General features: G+C 34.7%; 1 long non-coding RNA gene across 2 annotated transcripts; it reads left to right on the forward strand.

The window, feature by feature from the left end:
- The first annotated feature begins 634 nt into the window (after positions 1-634).
- Positions 635-2,886, forward strand: LOC145086595 (uncharacterized). 2 transcript variants are annotated; one of them, XR_013700511.1, is made up of 5 exons: positions 635-835; positions 991-1,314; positions 1,498-1,561; positions 2,229-2,336; positions 2,658-2,886. It is a non-coding gene; the product is annotated as an uncharacterized LOC145086595 (long non-coding RNA). The 2 variants fall into 2 exon arrangements; XR_013700510.1 differs by lacking the exon at positions 635-835 and having other exon boundaries at positions 842-1,314.
- The last annotated feature ends 16,626 nt before the right edge of the window (positions 2,887-19,512 follow it).

Consider the following 19,512-nt stretch of genomic DNA (forward strand, 5'->3'; position numbering starts at 1 on the left):
CAGAAATTACTTTAAGTTTGGAATAATACTTGTGCGCTTTCATGTCAAAAAGGGGTTTTATGCTAATTTAAAACCACGTTCATATCATTAACTATGGAAATTACTTGTTCGTTCTCGGTCCTGGTATTTAGGATCACCTAACTTTTATAAGGAAAATATTGGATTTTCTTGGTAACATACAACTCATTATAAAGATTGATTTTCCAACTCCTACTGTCAAAAACTTATGAACTCACCAACCATTGTGTTGACATTTTTTTAAACAACTTGTATTCTCAGGAAATCGCTAAACAGGTAACAAAGTGTTTTTGAGGATGAGACGTTGAGGCGTCAAAGTTATCATATTTTGTCAACATATTGTAATTGATTTTGAAACATGTAATTCATACAATGATGTAACTCTTTCAATTATATATATGTTGGTTGTGTTTACTTTCATCACTATTGCCATTGTTGTTATGATACTACACATGAAGTCCTCCACCCCCGGATGTTTCCGCCATCCTTAGTTTGGGGTGTGACAAAAATCTCTCAACCATCTTCCTGTATCATGAGCTATTCATATCCGGGTAAACTATTTATTCCCATATCAAATTACAAATTCAATTCCATTTAGTATCTACATAGCCTTTATTTGTCAACCTCGCGTCCTTTCAAAATCATCGATTGAGGTTGATTAACAACAACCATCGCACAACTTTCCACTATTCCCTTTAATATCTCTTTTTTTCTTTTGATTTTCTATTTTATCATATGTTTATGTCTATGTAACTGATTATATATGAGCTGATGTGTATTTTGAACAACTATGAATTTGGGGAGAAAAAGCCGGAAGGTATGTAAATGGATAAAGCTAACTCTCTTCTCATTCATCTCCTCTCTCTCTCCACCACCAAATCATATATCGTCTGCATCTTTTGCTCTCACTCTTCTCTCTCTGACTCTCAAAGCACATAAAGGTTAATCTTTCACATTTTTTAAAAATTGAAGGAAATAGAGATCAACATATGAAGACAGGCCAATCGTGATTGATTTTGAGGTTGATCTTATAAAGCTAAAGCCTTCAACATATCAAGGTTAGCATATTTTTGGGTTTTTATAGTGATCTATTGTTATGCCCGATTTCAGTTTTTTCAGGTTTTGTTGTGAGGTTGTTCATCTTATAAAATTGAAGCCTTCACCAACCACCAGTGTCGAACCACTCACCACCTTCAAGACCATCACCATCGCTATTCTAGAAGGTTTTGGAGGTGGTGATGTTTGTGGTGTGTAGCGTGGTTGAGCCAGCGACACCATTAGTCTGTGTAGTACTAGGTAAGAACCCTAAATCGATTTATGTTATCTAGCCCTAAGTTGATATATTTTTTAAGTTTTGTTTCTCTTTTGGGTTTTTGAACTTTTCAATTTTGTGTATTGGCATTGGATTCACTCCCAAACTCGAACTGATCACAATTAAGCATGTGATTTTTTAACAATTTTATTTGTGTTTTATGTCAGATTCACCAAATATGGGGTTATAGTTCCTCGGTTTGATGGTGGTGTCAAGGGAATTGGATTTCAGGTGTGTTTCTTATGCATTATTAAAATTGACATACTCACAAGTCACTTTGTCTTTCGTTTCTTACCTTTTGAATCCACTTTTAACACATATTTTTTTCTCTATATGGCTCAAAAGATGTTGGATGACCATCAATAAAGCAAGAATTTATTATTATCAAGAGTCATTGATAATCATAAATGTAGTTCATACTTCATACCCTGCTAAGTAATTTGCAATAAGCTAATTTCTTCTCTCTAATCATTGATGGTGCCGATTTGAAGCTAATTAGTAATCATTTATGGTCATTGATGATTTTTGTGCTGAGAATGCTTACTTATCCCAACGGCGAAACAGTGCTCTATGTTGCTTTTGTTTTTTCTATTTTTCCTTCAAAAAGAAAATGTTTAAATATGTAATTGAGTTCATTTGTAAATATTTTTTTTTTGTGATAAAATTCAGGAGTTTCTATTGTTTCCTTTAAGTATATCCCCTCTTCTAACTATAAAACACATTGTTAAGATATCATATATGAATGCATTGATAACAATTCAAATTTTTATATTTTGATTTTGATATCATTTAGACTGCCTTGATATCAAGATTGATATGAATATATATTTTACTTATGAGGATAAATCATGTTGTTTATGGAATAAAATTTTGCTTGGAAACCTTTGTTTCTCAACAGATTAATCAGATAATGGCGGATATAGATAAAGATGGAAGTTGTGCAAATGATTTTAATGGTATCAAAAGATCATTTCGCTTTGTCAGTTCTATGGTGAAAAAAGATATGGTACTGATAGAAAATATTTCATCATAATGTAATTTCTGAATTGTATGTTTTAATGGATATATTTTGTTGTTCGAGATTTTTTTCCATTTATTTCCAAAAGTTTAAAATATTTGATTATAATGCTTCATAAGTTTTGACCAATTATGTATTTGTTTTATTCTTATTTTTTTTTTTGAAAAATTAGAGTTACAAATTAAACAATTAACTTAAATCTAACAAAGAGATTAGTGTTGACCTCACCACCACCGCTAACCTTAACCACGACCAACATGACCTCCCAACCTTGACCTCACCAATGTTTTTCTTTTGTGATTTAAATAGGTTAAAGAATATTTGGATCGTGGGAATGTTGAATCAAATAATGGAGAATTTAAAAGTAACATCAAGTCACTTCTTTTACAATTTTGTTCAAGAAAGTTTACAGATCTCCACCTTTACGATGAAATTGATATTCTGTCAAGAATTGTTGAGACCTTAGTTTATGGGTTTTCCTTATTTACATTATGTGTGAGTTATGTATAACAATTTCCATATGAAAATTCTTTATTTACATGATCTGTAAGTAGTATATAGCAATTTGCATACGAAATTTTGGCATGCTACTTTTGTTTTTAAGCCTTAATACCATGCTATTTTTGTGTTAAAATATTATTTTCTTGATAAGCAGTTCTATAATTTGGTGTTATGTATAATGTCCAAGTATTACATATAAACTATTATTTTTTTCATTTATTATAATTTGGTTGCTATTTAAAGTAAATAATTATAGCATTGTACTATTGTGGATAGGTCTGAATTGACTGGATTGAGTCGCATATTTCTTTATTGTTAGTGAACATTAAACATATATGTGGTGTAGTAAACTATTTACACAAAAAACTAATCGCCTCTATAAACAAATTTCTGAAAAAACTATTCGCACCCGTCGCTTGGCGCGGGTAAACGGCTAGTATATATATATATATATATATATATATATATATATATATATATATATATATATATATATATATAGAGAGAGAGAGAGAGAGACAGAGAGAGAGAGAGAGAGGAGGGTTCAATTGAGAAAAAAAGGTTGAAAATGGGGGAATAATTCTCAACCACTCATTTATTTTTGCCGCAAAAGCCTCCGTCATACCAGCAGAAACGAGAAAGGAATAAACATGTGTTTTCCAACAAAACATGTTTCCTTAAACTATGCTAATCATTAACTTAATATATACAAAAACATAGCTTTTTTTGTTTTTTTGTTTTTTTTTTAATTTTTAAGAAGCTATTTTTATCGAAAAATGATTTTAAATATATCAAAATCCATGATTTTTTATTCTCTACAAATAGACATCAATATTGATATAGTTTTAAGATAAAATAAAAAATTTATTTTCGTTATATTTTCAGCTATCGTTATTTATAAGTGAATAAAAATGAATCAGATTTTTACTACAGTACATTCGTTATTCAGTTATGAATAAAAACTATGATTGATTTTTTTTTTTTTTTTTTTTTTTTTTTTTTTTTTTTTTACAATTTAAGTATCATTCATATATGAATATAGCATATAATAAACATAGTATATTCATATTTAAATATTAGACGATGCATTCACTTATGAATATTGCATAGTATATTCACTTGTGAATATTAGATGGTATATTCACTTAGGAATATTAGATAATATTTTCATATCTGAATATTACATAGTATTACATGGTATATCACATGTGAATATTACATAGTATATTCATTTGTGAATATTAGATGATATATTCATTTATGAATATTACACAGTATATTCACATATGAATATTAAAAGGTATTTTCACAAATATATATAATTTTTATATGTTATTCACATATAAATAACATACATACTTGCATATTTGTTTTTTTGTTTTAATAATCATATACCGAGAAAACATATTAATATATGAATATAACGTGGTAATTTAATTCATGCATTTCATCAAATAGTTGGAGTACATACAATTTAACTTTTTTTTTAAATGTTAAAAACATGGTATTTTGACTATTTAAATCTTACAAAAGAGTAAATTGATAGAGAATTATATGAAATTTTTCAAAAAAAAAAAAAAAACGATTTGATATTTTTCTAACCTCAATTTTGAAGTTTTATTTGATAATCGATATTGAATTAATGATATGAAGTGGATTTTTGTTGATTATCGACGATGTTGATCTAATAATGCTGGGAGTATAATTAATCATAGATGTTGAAGATTTGATCGTATTCAAGCACAATTGAAGGTTGAATTAAAAGAACCAAAAACGAATTTTTGATGTTATTGAAGAAGATCGATGATTGATTAGCACTGGATGATGTTGATGATGTTTTAATTGAAGAAATCTTGATGATTGTTGAAAGTTGGAGAAGAAATTTTGATGATGAACGATGAATGAGTTTGAACTGTAATCTAACTCTCTATAGATACGTATTTGAGATTGAAGGTTGTTATCATATTTACAAGTTTGCCACCGTGTCTTTTTATGCTTAGATAAAATGAGTGGCTGAGAATGATTCCCCCATTCTCAACCTCTTTTATTTTTTCAATTGAACCCACTTCTCTCTCTCTCTCTCTCTCTCTCTCTATATATATATATATATATATATATATATATATATATATATATATATATATATATAATCTCATACCCACTACCGAACATGGTGATTACCCTCTCAACAATTGCTTCTTCACCACATACTTGCCGTCCTGTCTACGCCGCCGTCTCCAGCTCCACCGACAAGTTTTATTCTTCTCCATCGTAATACACACACTAATCCACAAGTTATGTAATTTGGCAGATTAATGGCGCACGAACTGATGAAACTTCGATTGGAATCAGTGAAGAAACGGGCATTTGTTGGAGAGAGTAGAGGTGTTTGATTTGAATGGGAATTCGATTTTGATTTCTCATTTATGGAAAGATCGGAAGGCTGTGGGAACTAGAATTGTCAGATGTGCACAACACAGTCGCGATGGAAACTAGAATTGTCGGTAATCAATTTCGTCATTTTCAGAAAATAGATCGGAGGATGGTAAACAGAAATTTGATTTTGACTTTTACGCCTTGTTCCCGAGTTTTTTTTGTAAATTCATTAAAAGAAAGGGAGGGAAAATTTTGACGGAAAGAAAGGGAGGTGAAGGAAAATATTCATTATTCCGTGTACCCGAGTTCGAAGGAAATGAAAGGAAATGGAAGGAAAATTTTAATTTTTTATGTTCCCGAGTTAAGAGGAAAAAGAAAATAAAACACAAAATTTTCCTTCCCCTCACTTTCTTCCCAAATCCGTCCAATTTGGGAGGAAAATTTGGAAGGAAAATATGACTCCAAAATCCTTCCCCTCCACTCACTTTCCTTCCATTAATGAAACTCAGGAACACGATTTTCCTTCGACACCCCTCACTTTCCCTCCGTATCCTCCCATTTCTCTCCTTAAGTAGAACTCGGGAACAAGGCGTTAGGAGTCAAAAGCGTGTTCTTTTTTGTTCGTACGAAGAAGATGACTGATGTTACATTCTTGGTCCCTGCAACTTCAGCGCTTTAACTATTCCAGTCCTCAAATGTTTACAGACTTCACAGAATTAACCCTCTTTTCACACTTTCAGCGTCAAATTGAAGAATATGGGTTATATTTTCATTTTTAGCCCCCACGACTTTCAGATCTTCACGGATTTTACCCAATATCCGAAATTCTTTTCAAATTTCTCGGATTTTTACCATTTTATCCCTTCTTTGCACTGCTACAGATGGTGACAAATTCCGATTCTGTGGGAATGGATTCACGAATTCCAATTCTGTTGGAATCACAGAAGTTGATATTTGAAGAACGGACCACAAAATTAAAACGGACCACATTATTATTTTAGAATGTATTAGTCATTGTTAGATTTTTGATGTTTTCTTTCCCGTTTTGAAAGTTTTTTAGTTTTATTCTTTAACAAAAAAATGTAATTCTTAACAATTGTTACCCGTATTCTATAAGAAATAATGTATTTTTTGTTTTTATTCTTCAATTGATTGTTTAAGAATTTGTTATTCTATAACTTTTTTTATTATTTACGGCTCAAGAATATTTTTTTTTGAATATACTCATAAGCATATTATGTCAGAATGTCCGAATTAAGAACCTTATAATTATTAAAATTCGGATTTTTAAAATTAATAGAATCTATGATCCCTTAAAATATGCAAATTTCCTTTATTAAATATGTATTAATTGACTAAAATACCCTTCTAGTTAAATTGGATGGTATTTTTCAATTATTTTTAATTCAATAATATGTATTAATCACTTTCTTAAAATAAGTAAAAAGATTGGCCCACATTTATGCATACAATAACACAATAGTTAGTTTTAATAGAATAACTTAGGCATATATATATATATATATATATATATATATATATATATATATATATATATATATATATATATATATATATATATATATATATATATATAGGGAGTGGTTCAAATGAGAACCAAAAAAGGTAAAGAACAGTACGAACCTCTAACTTTAGATGTTTATAAAGGGTTTAGGGTAACCCTAAACCCTAAACCCTTTATAAACATCCTAAACCTTAAACCCTTTATAAACACCTTAAACCCTAAACCCTTTATAAACATCTAAAATTAGAGGTTCTTACGGTTCTTAACCTTTTTTCATTTGAACCTTTACCTATATATATATATATATATATATATATATATATATACACACACACACACACACACACACACACTAATTATAAGGTCCCTTTGTGAACAATTCCATGCTACTATTGGAGGATTTTTTTATATTGTTTTTTATTTTTTGCTTCGTCTGTTTTCCTGGGCCTGTCCACTTTTCATTCTACCGCCGGTACAACCAATAACAATATGATTAGTACCCACCGCTTCATTCCTTGGAAGTATACGAAACCACCAGTTATCTTCGTTAATCTTCTTTCTCTTTTCCGATCACCCAGTTCCATCTCATATTCCTATCCGGTATATTTCCCCATCATTCACCGTTCACTTTATCTTCCCTCCTGCTCCACAGTCTTCGTTTATCTCTGCTTCTATAAATTCCCACCGCCTCTACGATAGTGGTTCCACGTGATAGATAATATTTCCACCGCCTCCCATTCTATCATCCACCGATCTGCAGACTGAACATACACTTCCATTCTATCATCCATTCTTCTCTGCCTTAGTTCTCTGTTAAATCCTCAACCTACCGTCGATGGCTTTCTCCAACGCTCATTGCTACTCAACATCACTACTACTCTACGTGTCAACGCCTTCATCACTACCACCATCAATGGATATCTTTCAAGAAGATTCTTCACATGCTTTCTTAAATTAGATTCATAGTTCTATTTTATCTTAAATTCGACTTTTTAGGTATTTTTTCAAGTTCCTTTTTTCTTTTTGATGCTTTTACTCTTCTTTCCTAAGAACCAAGAACATAAACTTAATATTCCTCTTCCTTGGCTAGCCATGTAAGTGAAACACTTCTCATAATATTTATTGTACATGTAACTTTCATTCTGCACACCAAATTTTCGATAAAAGGATTGAACCAGATTATTGATTTTCTGTTTGTATCCATTATTCAGGGTGATACGTGTGATGGATTTTAGCCATAAGAACATCCTATGTGCTCATAAAAACCCTAATACTTGGATCTAGGTTTCTCTATTGTACATGCAATTCATCCAAGACTATAAACCCTAGATCTAGAATATGATAATCAATATAACATATGAATTAGGGTTTAGATCATACCTTGATTCTTATGTAGCAATAACAATCTTAAATCCTTCTTGTAATGACTTTAGAAAGCTTAGAGTCACAAATGTCACTCCTCTAATGGTTCACAAACACCAAGAGCAAGAGGATGAAGAAGAGAAGAGAAGGAGGCTACCCAAAACGTGTGGAAACCCTAATCAACTAGTTCCCCACGTTTTTTTGAGCCATAAGGGTCCTTTAAATAGTGAAGCTATTAGGGTTATCAAACAAGGAAACCCTAATTTGGATGCTTAGGCCCTAAGCAACCCATGGACTCCTTCCTTAACAAGTCTTGGAAGATTTCTAATGGATTTTCCCATAGAATTTGTCACACCCCAAAACCGAGAACGGCGGAAACGTTCTGGGGCGGAGGACGTCATGTATGCATCACAACAAATGTAAAGTAGTAAACAAGCAACAACATCATCCATTGCATTAATAGTATAATTTTAGTTACAAGTGTTTTCTTTCATAGTACAAGACATGATGATAACTTATCAAAATAAAAGACGAGTCTTGACTGCTCCGTCTTCTCTAAACCTTGTATCGACACCTGTCTATTTGTAACCTGAGAATACAAGTTATTTTGAAAGAGTAGATCAGCATTTAAGCTGGTGAGTTCATAAGTATTTAATGTCATTGCTTTGATTAATTGATATGAAAGACTGGTAAATGAATGATGAAACATTTAGTATAAGTATGAAAAGCTCTAGAAAATCCCATATTTCCTACTAGTATAAAAGTAGTCTTCTACCAAGACTCGAATGTTTTGAAAGTAGTCTTTTACCTAGACCTGACTGTTTTGAAAGTACGCATCTCTTGAAAATGTGATGGTTTTTCCCTTTTTAACTATTATTAGTAGTCCCTTAAGTATACCTGAAATGGTATCAACCTAGAACATCCGTAGACTGTTCATTTACCTCTGTTGCTAACAGCCGGGTTTAGGAATAGTTAGTCCCTTATGTATACCCACGATGGTATCAACCTAGAACATCCGTAGATTATTCATTTACCTCTGTAGCTAACAGTGGTTGTCGGAATGGTTAGTCCCTCAAAGTATGATGTGGTACTAGGAGATAAAGTCCCAGTCTATCTCGTCGATGATGTGATTGAATCACAAGGTAAAGATAGAAAGGCGAACAATATAACCGTATCTAGACATATAACATGTAATAGAAATTTGCCATATAATGTCTATGTAAAAGTATTCATGTATAAGTATTCATGTAAGAGTATTCCTTCATATAACATGTAGTAGTAATTTGCCATATAATGTCTATGTAAAAGTATTCATGTATAAGTATTCATGTAAGAGTATTCCTTCATATAACATGTAGTAGTAATTTGCCATATAATGTCTATGTAAAAGTATTCATGTATAAGTATTCATGTAAGAGTATTCCTTCATATAACATGTAGTCTGGACTCATGAATGAACTGACTATGGTGTAATTTCTTGTAGTAGGGAAAATGTTTTGTTTACTCTAAACTATTCCTATAATAGTTTACTAAAATGTAATTGATGAGTGACCAAGTAGGTTAATACACCATTGCTATCTACGAGTATCGGAACTAAATTAACTGATGGAACATTTATGACCATATATGTATACATGATATATAACTAATATTTAAACGACTTTCGGACGAATGCCCAATATCCCACCAGACCACATCTCAAGGCGCGAAAAGGAAATAGGGTGGATAGCCTTCCTAAGTCTTTTAAACATTTCTTATATAAGTATACATATAGAGGCATGCAATTTATAATATAAAAGCATAAAGAAGTTTTGTAAAACCGTTGAAAAGTCTAATAAAGAATTTGTGACTTGATGTCAGTTTATAAAATGATTGAAAGTATTTTGTTTGATAAGACAGTTTAAGTACACGGAAAACCATTGTTTGAAAACACCTTTGTAACCGATTTTGAAAGGAAGCTTACAGTATGTAAGACAGTTTGATAACGAGCTTTAATCATGTAAAAACGTTTAAGAAAGTCATTTGAAGTAATATGTTTAGTGAAACTGTTACACTTGTAGTAAATCCATTTGTATACTAGTTATAAATCACATAAGATTGATTTATTAACAAGAAGTATCCCAAAATATTGATGTTTTTCGTGCCAAAATAATCGTATGTTTGTAGTATGATAGGTGGACACATATACATACAGTATAAGCAGTGTGTTTGATTTATATATAAATAACAACACTTTTCATTTCAAAAGATATGATGTTATCGTGATACATTTTGCATACGAAAGTTTCTTTATAATAATTATAAATCACATAAGATTCCGTTGATTAAAAGTATAAAACGAAACTTTATATAACATACGATAATCATCGTGTGTTTTACTTGTATTCCCCCCCTTAAAAGCATATAAAAATATTTATAAAACATTTAAAAGTGTGGATTATAGGGGTATGAACTCACCTGAAAGTTTGAAGATAGCGAGATGGAAAACCGGGCAGAGTTTCGTCTCGGGAAATGGATTTTTCTCGGGATTCTCGGGAGTAAAATCGACCCTCGGGTCTTGAGCAAAAAGGCCAGAGCTTCGGGTTTGAACGGGCACGGAAAACGAGGCAAGACCGCGAGAGAAATGAGAGAATTGAGCAAATTTTTCGGAAAGCCTCGCATCCTATTTATAGGAAGGCCGAACCGCCTCGGTACGCGGGGCGTACGCTCGTACGCAGCGCGTACGCGTACGTCATGCATGACCGAAGCCTCGACTGCCTCGGCTTCGGATGGGACGGGTTGCTGGGGAGGCGGGTCGGATGGGACGGCGGGTCGGACGGGTCTGCGGGTCGGACGGGTCGGGCGCTTCGGACGGGTCGGACGGGTCGGATGCCTCGGATAGGGCGACGTGGACGATCCGAGGTCCTTGATCTCAGTACGTGGGGCGTACGAAGGTACGCAGGGCGTACTGCGGTCCTATCCGATGACTCCCCTTCGGATAATACCGGGGGTTTTTAATTAAATTTATAATTATTTTAATTAAACTTCAAAAATTCATATCTCCTTCATACGAACTCCGTTTTCGACGTTCTTTATATCCCCGCGAAGGTGAGACTATGATCTACAACTTTCGTTTAGATTCCGTTGGCAAATTATGAAATAATTTTTATTATTTATTTATTAAAATGACGTGATTAAGAAATTTCTTTAAAAATTCATAACATCTTTATTTGACGTCGGTTTTTGCTAGACTTTTTACCGCTGAAATACCATTGACGAGACCTTCAATTCTCGTTTAGGTCATTTCGGCCAAAAGTCGCTCGATCTCCGATTCGAGTTTTACGTAACTTCGTATTGTCATTTTTCTGTCGGAAAAACTTAGAATGGTCATAACTCCTTCGTTATAACTCGGATTTTAGCGTTCTTTATATGCTTGGAAACCTTGATACGATTCCTTCTACTTTATTTAACCCAAATAAGATTGAAAGTTAAATTTTGACCTAAATTTGACTTGCGTCCCAACATATCGTCTTGAAATATCGGGTTGTCACATAATTCGTCCAACCTTATTTTATAAGGTAATCCATAGCCCAATTGCAATTATCTTATAATTACAATTCCAGTCCCTTAAGTTTAATTAATCTCTTTTAGCCACAAACTTAATTCTTATTAATTCTTGACTAATATTAATTAAAAAATATGATTTCTCCTTTAATATATTATTCTGATAATATATTAATAAATCATAATTATTCGTTTCTCTCTCTATAATTCATCCTATCAAGTTGCTTTGGTGAAGGCAACCCAAAAGGACCATGTACCATCGGGTCAAGTACATACCAAAATAGTTATGGACTTAGACACCAATCCAACAATGTGCAACACCGACTCCTGCTGCACCGACAAAGAAGAAAACCATGATGGTCCTGTAGCTATATGTGCCTGACGATGGCTAGGTTGTGATGGTGTTTACTGTGCCCGAAGGTGATTTTGCGCTTTTTAAAAATCAGAAATATGTTATTGAATCGGATTAAAACATGGTAAGCACAACAGAAATTCATTTTTTCATGTTTAATAGGGACCATAACCACAAAAAGATCTGATTTTGTCACTCCATGCAAATCCAAAATATTTGGGACCATATCCATATTTTTTTGCTAACCATAGGGACCAAATTTATAGTTTTGTCTAAAAATAGCAATAATAGAAATACAAAAGATAATATATAGTTATAGATAGACAAAAATTGCAAATTTGATCCCTATGGTATCAAAAATTTTGATTTTGGTCAAAAATGATTTGGAGTTGCACTGGTATTCTAAAATAAGAATTTTATTGCAAGCCTAGTTCAAAAAAATTTAAACTTTTTATAATGACAGATTTGCCCTTGGTATTTCCCTCTTTCCTTTTGTTTAATTATTTAACATTTTTCTAACTAAAAAAAAAGACAAAAAGAGATACCACACCCTTACCCACCTACTCACTCTGTATTTGACACCTTATCCCCTCTTCTAGTTAATCAGATTTGGGAACCCTATCGCCGGACACCATCACCGACGCTGGATACCACCTCCGCCAGCACCGCTGTCGGACACAACAAAACACTTGTTTTTTCAAATCTGCAAGCTCAAACATGAACAACCGATTTTTCTTTAAACTCAATCTTTCCAAAACATTCAAACTACAATACAAACACTCAAGAACACTCAAGAATAAGATATTTTTACAAACTTTATTTTTTTAGATCTCAAGAACAAAAATTCATTTTCTGGATTTGCAAAGTCAAAAAACCCTACAATCATGAACTAAATTATCTAGATCTTCAAACAAAAAACTCTAAAAACTAAATTTTCAATATCTGAAAACCTCATCCTTCTCCAACTTGATTATAGCAGACGACAAGGGTGGTTTCAGACAGCCGCCCACTTTTTCACATCTACGTTGCCACCTCAAACCAGAGCAGACGGAGACGTCGCCACCTCAAATCGGAGCAAGGGTTTGCACAAGTTTATAGATATGTTGGTCCACTCTCTTTTTCCTTCTCCAGCGATGTGGCACCTCCAAGATCCAGACGAGATCAGAACTAGGGTTTTATCACTCCTTTCCCTGCTCCCCTTCTCCATTTCTTTCTCTATATCTACATCTGGAATAACTATCGGACCCGATATCAAAACACCATCTAAACTTCATCGTTGTTGAAGCTTGGCCATATGAACGGACATGGGCAATGGCGGCAGTGCTCTATCCTAAAAATTGAGATACCACTATGGGATGGGTTTTCAAATTTTAAGAAGGGGAGGGTTTTCAAATTGATAAATATGAAGAAGGTATTCATACTTCACCAGAAAATACAAGGATCTTTGCCGGAAAAACGAGGGTCTTCACCATAAAATCGACCAGTGGTGGTGGTATTTTAGAAGAGAGAGAGAAAGAGAGAGAGAGAGGGTTGTACTTTATTTATGTTTTTATATTTGTTGCAATAAAAATAAAATTAAAAAAGAAAATCAATAGGGCAAATCCGTCATAAGTTATATATATATATATATATATATATATATATATATATATATAATGTTGTTTATCAACATTTGAATAAGAAATCAGACCGTTTTAAGGAAGAAAAAGAGATGGGGGTTACCATCATATATGCATAGATTGAAGTCAAAATCATCTTAAGCCATTAAAGCTAACTACGATGGTTGACATGAAAAACAATAACAGGGCATCTCTGTTTTCAGTTCATCCCTCGAGAACAAATGGAAGTTGAATCTACAGATGAATTAAGAAAACAGTATTGATCATCAATTTGTTTATTATTTTTCAAATAAGTGTTATTGAGGCGATCAATACATTCTTAAATATCAATTCAAGTTCAAGGATGTTTCGTTGTATACGAATTAGATGTATGATTCCGTTGGTAAAACACTATTAAGCGAAAAACGCAAAATTTTAATAAAATACTTTTTAGCCTTAAGTATCAAAACGAATGTTGTAGATATCATCAAACCGTCAATGTACATAAAAAGAACGTCCAAATTTGACTTCGTATGAAGAAGTTATGATTTTTCTAAGTTTCGGAGTAGCGATAGACAGCTAAAAACTTGAAATAAAGATCGAGCGATATTTAGCCAACACGACCTAAAAGAGAATTGAAGATCTCAACAATAGTAGTATAACGGTAAAAAGATAGACGAAAATGGACATCGGATGAAGAAGTTATGAATTTTTAACGGTCTTTTCCTGTCCCGGCCTATTAAAAATAAATAGTTAAAAATAATGTCAAAATTTGCCAACTAAGTCTAAATGAAAGTTGTAGATTATATTCTCACCTACGCGTGGATATAAAGAACGTCAAAAACGGAGCTTGTATGCGAAAGTTATGCATTTTAGAAGATTGGGGCACACAAACCGAGGGGAGTACGCTATAGCGTACGAGGGTACGCCCAGCATACTCAGTGCTCGGCCTCAGATCGACCACATCCCATGTTACCCTCTAGCCTGTCCCATCCAAAGCCCAAAGTCCGAAGTGTGCGTCATGCATGACGTCGCCCAGCGTACGCGCGTACGCCCAGTGTACGAGGGCCAGTCCCAGCCTTATAAGTAAGATGCGAGGGTTCTGACTGCTTTTACCAATTCACAAACTTTCTCCCATATTTTGTCACTCTCGAGCCTCCTGAAACTATCCCGACGCCCCGATTACATATCCAAGCTAGGACGAAGGTCCAAAGGTCCAGAAATGTCACACCCTGAAATCCGAAGGCGGAAACATTTCCGGGGCGGACCCCACGTTGAGTATCAAATCCAATGCACATAGTAAGCAAAGTAGACAACCATTACATTACATATATAATAGTTTACATTTGTTTCAAAAGTAAATTGTACAAGTGTGATACATAGTATATATGAACAAAATGAGTCGAGTCTTCTACGCACTCCGTTTTCGCCAAAAGAGATCGTCAGGTACCTGTCTAATGTGGTCCTGAGAATACAAGCAGTTTGAAAATCAGCATAAAGCTGGTGAGTTCATAAGCGGTTAGTTTTTCTGAAAATGTACGAGTTCCTTTGGTTTCCTGAAAAAGTGCTTATCCAAGAAAATCCCATATTTTCATAAAAGTTGGTTACCAAATCCAAAATGTAATGTAAAAGATGTACACTGAAAACATGATTGCTCTTGTGAATTGTAAAGTTTGGTATCTAAATTGTTACACGTTTCTGGTTACGTATTACTGTTACCCAAGAAAATCCTATATTTTCCTACATGTGTGTGTGTGAACTGTTACCAATTCTGATTATGTTCAGTGTTATCCCCAGGAAAATCTCATATTTTCCTGAATGTGTGTGTGTGTGCGAATTGTTACCGATTCCGATTATGTTTAGTGTTATCCCCAGGAAATCCCATATTTTCCTGAATGTGTGTGTATGAATTCTCCTGAAAGTTTGATTATCCTTAAATGTACATTAGTTTTATTACGTACATAAAACTAATAATTAAATGTGAAGTGTTCATAATCTTGATTGCGAGTCCTTAACCATACTTCAAACTAGATATGACTCGGAACAGGGCCAATATCATTTTTATGACTTTCGTCACCCTTGAGCCTTTCGGTTCGGCTGTAGCTAGCAACCAGGTGCGGGATTGCCAGTCCCGTATAGATCTATACACTCAAGTCATGTTCTCCCTCCTGGAGATTCTGGTTACATGGGTAGTCCTCCACTCTCTCGTGCCAAGGAAGTGTTACAGAGGACGTGTCTCCAATCTTTAAGATTACTCTTTACTTCTCGTGCCTAGGGAAGTAGTATCTATCACTAACTAAGTTCTAATGGTGCCTGTCCTTTACACTCGAGCCTAGGTGTTTTATTAAGGACATTACAAATGTTTTATGTTTTCTAATGGTGTCTGTCCTTCACACTCGAGCCTAGGGTGTGTTATCAAGGACATTACAAATGTTTTATGTTTTCTAATGGTTTCTGTCTTTTACACTCGAGCCTAGGGTGTTTTATTACAGACATTACAAATGTTTTATAATCTCTATCAATATAAGTGCGAACAATCAATTGTGAAGTATACAACATAACAGTATATAATAAGAATTAAAAATTGGTTTGAACAAACAACTCTGCAAGTTAAAACAGTTTGTTAGTAGGTTTTCAATTCTTAAAAGTGTGTGAATTATGAAACCATTTTAATGAAATAATGAATTTAAGTAGAAGATATCCTTGTACTTTTGCTTGTATTCCCCCCTGAAAACATTGAAAAACCATTGAAAAAGGGTAGGGGTATGAACTCACCAGACGAGAAAACGCGACGATTTCGGATGCTAAACGTTGGTTCGGGGCTTGATTACATGCGAGGTTCCTATGTAATATGAAATAATATCCAAATATATCTAATTAGATTTAAAAATAGTAATTAGATGGGATACTACACTCCAGTGAACTAAAACACTTCGAAACAAGTGTTTAGAGTGACCCGGGTGACATCTACAGACGTGTATTGATGCGTGGGACTTGGGAATTGAGTTTACTCTTCAAGAGTAAACTCCTTAGGGATTTTTCGGCCTCATACAACATATACACATGAGTTCACGGCCGTGAACTCATGTTTGGGTATTTTGGAGTGCTAAATGGCTTGATTACTCAAGGGAAATGATGGAATGGGTTTTTCTAAAACCTTGGAATGGGTGTTTATATATTATTTATGGTAGTTCACGGCAGTAAACATGGAGTTTATGGCCGTAAACTCCCCCCTCAAGCTCAATCCATAATTATTTTATGAGGCTAGGACAATCACATGTGATTCTAACTAATTTTCCAAGCCTTGGTATGAGTTGTGGGCATCATTTGACACCTATAGAGGAGTTTACGGCCCTGGGACTTGTCCTTGGGGTGTCATGGCCGTAAACTCTCATTTGGAGGGTGTTTGATATGCTTAAAGTCCCCAAACAATTTTTACTAGCCTTGGTATGAATTTAGGGCACCTTTTAACATGTTTTTATGAGTTTACGGCCCTGGAACTCTTTCTTGGGAAGCTTTGTCCGTAAACTCCTAAATGGAGGGTATTTGACATGTTTAAGGTCTCCAAACTATTTTTAGATGATTCTAGGATTTATTCCAAGGCTAATGGTGTGTTTAAATGGCTTTTAAACACTTGTTTTTGAGTTTACTACCCATGAATGATGAGTTTACGGCCCAAGCATGTTCTTGGGCAGTAAACTCATGTTTGCTCCTCAAAATTCATGTTTAGGGTGTTCTAAGTCCAGAATGGTAAGCTATATAGTCGTATCTAAGTCCCAAAATTGGTTTGGAGGGTTAAATTGCTTAAAACCCAAGTTTTTAGGTGTTTACAACCCAAGCATGCTCCTTGGCCGTAAACACATGTTCCAGGTCCAAATTGATAGATTAAACACAAATTTGAAGGCCTAAGAGGTTAAACAACAAGTTGGGGATGTTACCTCAAAGATTTGGAGCCTTAATTTAATGTTTTGGACCTTGAATCTTTGGTTGAGGAGAGAGGTTAGAGAGAGAGTTGTGAGATGAAGCAAAAGCTTCAAATGGAACCTAGACCACTTTAAATAGTATTCCGGATTTGGACACGGTGGAATTCTACCCGATACCGACCTTAAACGGGGCTTTTGGTCGCACCCGATTATGTTGTCGTGATTCGGCGGGAACAGTTCTAAAAGTTTTCAAATCAATAATTTGGGCCAATTTCATGAGTTCCTAAGAATCATGTGAGTTTGAATAAATTAGCCCAAAAACGAAACCGGAGCGAATTTTTAAAAACGGGTCTTACGGGACAACAAAGGTTTCGGCGATGGATAACTTCGGGTTGTTACATTATCCCCCCGTTAGAGGGAATTTCATCCCGAAATTCAAAGATTTGAATACAGATCATGAAGTGAAAAGATAGATGAGAATGAATCTATTGCTTCGGGTCTTCAAGCTCCTAAGTGGAATCGGGTCCCTGCTTGACATTCCAGCGAACCCTCACTGTTTGGATGCGGCTTTGTTTCGAACGGTCAACCTATCGATCCATGATCTCAATTGATTCATCCATGAAGGTTCGGACTTCCGTTGGTTTCGATCTCATCAAAGGAATTACTAGGGTTTCGTCAAGTCGGCACTCCTTACGAACAAAGATGTGGAATACCAGATAGTTGCTGCTGATTTCTGAAGATAGCTCGGAGAGGGCTACAGAATCGATTCCTAACGAGGATCTCGAAGGGTCTAATGTTCCATGAGTTAAGCTTTCCGCACTTCCAAAGGCGTTCTATGTCTTTCCAGAGTAAGACTTCCAACAAGAGGGCACATCTTCATTTGGCAGAGTAACTAAGGGTCCGATGGTTCTAAAGGAAATTTCTAGGCGGGTTTGCGATAATAGTCGGCGGGACCCAAGAGTTGACGGGTTTCTATGGGTACCTCCGGTGCCAACTAATTCTTTATTGCCTTAGCTTTTGGAAAGGTCCATGAATATGACTGCTTTGCTTATCTACATAACCAGGAAAATGGTTTGACCGAAGGGCACCACTACTATCTCGTAGTGATCATATCAAGCCTTGGTTGCTGCCTTGGATACATCGTCCTCTCTGAGGTTTTGGCTACATGGCAATTCCGGGGATTAGGTCGATGCGAGACTTGACTACGCTCGGAAGGAAATTCTCAGGAAATCTTTGAAAAAATGCATTGGGGAAAAAAGTTGTAGACTTCTCGATTCTCGATGATCACGCGGACGAGGAATACATGGGAAAACGTTTTAAGCTTTGATGCACGAAGATCATGAGAGTCGGGTCTGAGGAAAGCTAAGATAGATGGCTTTCTCAAAATTAAGAACAACAACATGTATGAGGCTTGTTCATTACATGCCACAGATGGCATCCAAGCATTTCATGAAAAGTTAGCCATTAGATCGAATGGAAAAGAATAATTGTTCGGATTGAGGATACAATCTACGGATATGACGTTAGCATTCTCATTCTCACTTGATAACCATCTCGAAGGTATACGTTTTCGATTACTCACGAACGACAGGGTTTAAAAGATGTTCAAATGGATGGTTAGTGAATTTCTTTCAATGCTAGAATCGAAAAGAATCACAGGCATAAAATTTAACAAGGGGAAATATACCTGTGGAAACGGTGGGATCGGTGGTTGTCTCCTCTTGTCCTATCGCCAGAACTCTTCCGGTGTTGCCAGATGTTACTGCCTTGGGGCAGTTTCGCTTGAAATGTCCAACTTCTCCACAACCATAGCAGGCCCGACCAATGCCCGCTCCGGAAGTTTGACTCGTTGATTGAGTTGGTGTCTTACAGTTTTTCTCCATGTGACCCTTTATGCCACAACTGTTGCAAAACACCTCTATACATGGACCGGAAGGAAGGTGATGATAGTTGCACTTGTCACAACTAGGAAGGGTTCCAGCAT

Source organism: Lactuca serriola, chromosome 2, assembly GCF_051521515.1.
Source record: "Lactuca serriola cultivar US96UC23 chromosome 2, Lser_US96UC23_V15, whole genome shotgun sequence".
Classification (NCBI taxonomy): domain Eukaryota; kingdom Viridiplantae; phylum Streptophyta; class Magnoliopsida; order Asterales; family Asteraceae; genus Lactuca; species Lactuca serriola.